Raw genomic sequence first — 1,648 nt, 5'->3', positions numbered from 1 at the left:
AAATATCTTTATCCATAATGCTAATATAATATATTGAGTGTAGTGATTTTTTAATCCAAATTTAACCTAATTCAGGTTAAAAAAATCATTACACTCAATATATTAGGTAAAAACTATGGATAAGGATATTTTTATGATCGGGAGAAAAATATGAATATATAAAAACTTGTTTCATGTCATTCCAAAATTTATAGATCTATTTTTAATGTATTAATTAATTAGTTTTTTTTTATTTTTTTCCCTTTGGGACGAAAAATATTTACATTCCAAAGTTTGGGACAAAAATTACATTCATTCCAAAATTTGGGACGAACTCTCTTTTCATCCAAAAATTTGGGACTTATCCCTAATTTTCCCACCTACCTGATCCCTAATTACTCTCCCCTCGTATAGCATCCTCGATCACACATTCTTCTTCTCTTCGATCTCCCCTCCCTGGCGACGGCGGCGGTGACGGCGGCGGTGACGGCGAAGGCGACGAAGTGTAAGCTCCCCTCTCCTCTCTCTTTTCTCCTCCTCAACGACGGGCGGTAGTGGGTGCCCTCGGCCGGCTCCTGCTTGCCGCGTCCGCCCCTGGTGGCCAGGTGTGGCCACGTCCGACCCTTGGTGGCCGCGTCTGGTCCCTGGTGGCCGCTCCGACCCCTGGTGGCCGCATCCGACCCCTGGTGGCCGCATCCGACCACTGGTAGTGGATCACTTGCTTGATCCGACGCATGTGCTTGAGTTCGTAGTGCTTCTGGGATCTATTTACGTTTCTCCCTTGTTTTTTTTTGTCTGTGTTTGATGTTGAGATGTGCCCTGTGCTTTTTGTAGTTGTGACATTGAATGAGTTTTAGTTTGCGGCTGAATTTACTTGTGTCAAGCTGGGCGTCATGAGGAGGGCTGTTGGTGAGCGTCGTGAGGAGGGTTGCTGGTGCAGGGTTAGTAGTGCATTGGCAAACAGGATTATTCCTACATCTTAAGACCAATTACCTGTGCAAGGATTAGTAGTGCATTGGCAAACCGGGTTGCCAGAAGTATGCCAACCATTAAAGCCGCTATCCAAAACCATAACATTGTTGATTCCTGCATCTTATTTTATCTCTGATAAATAATCTAAAAACTTATGCGCACATGATGGATCTCGAACCTGCAAAGCATGGCATTTAATTTAGAATAGATTGGTTACCGTTAATTTCAAATTGCTTCATATTTAGTATAGTTTTCTTTATGTTAATGATGTTTGTTACATATTTTAATTGGATTACGAATAGTTATAAATTATTGTTACCCTTATATTTAATTTGATTGTTGAGTTCATAATGTTTTTTTTGTGCAAGTCTCATTTTCCTGTGAGCTTACATTTTCCTGTGAGTTTAGTGTGTTTGGAGATACTCTTTTTTCCTCACCTATTTTAGGTATATCTACGTTTGTTACTAAGATGCTTGTTAGATTTTTCCAACTTATTAAATTTGAATTCAATTAACTTTCTACTTATTAGAGACATATTTGGTGTTAAACAACTTTAGTAAGAAAACAGTTATAGGATTTAAACTAATAATATATGTGTGCATGGCAATATCAATTAGGCATTCTGATAGTTAACCTACATGGAAACTAATAATATGTGTGTGCATTAAGTAGACCAAAGTAGATTTTGCAATCAATG

At 38.7% G+C, this 1,648-nt stretch overlaps 1 long non-coding RNA gene across 1 annotated transcript; it reads left to right on the top strand.

Annotated features, from left to right (window-relative positions):
- The first annotated feature begins 389 nt into the window (after positions 1-389).
- On the top strand, positions 390-1,181 carry LOC122032912. The gene is made up of 2 exons (XR_006126245.1): positions 390-484; positions 814-1,181. It is a non-coding gene; the product is annotated as an uncharacterized LOC122032912 (long non-coding RNA).
- The last annotated feature ends 467 nt before the right edge of the window (positions 1,182-1,648 follow it).

The sequence above is a fragment of the Zingiber officinale genome, chromosome 11A (assembly GCF_018446385.1).
Source record: "Zingiber officinale cultivar Zhangliang chromosome 11A, Zo_v1.1, whole genome shotgun sequence".
In the NCBI taxonomy this organism is placed as follows: domain Eukaryota; kingdom Viridiplantae; phylum Streptophyta; class Magnoliopsida; order Zingiberales; family Zingiberaceae; genus Zingiber; species Zingiber officinale.
Note: the sequence above shows the minus strand (reverse complement) of the source record. Positions and strands in the feature narration are given on the sequence as shown.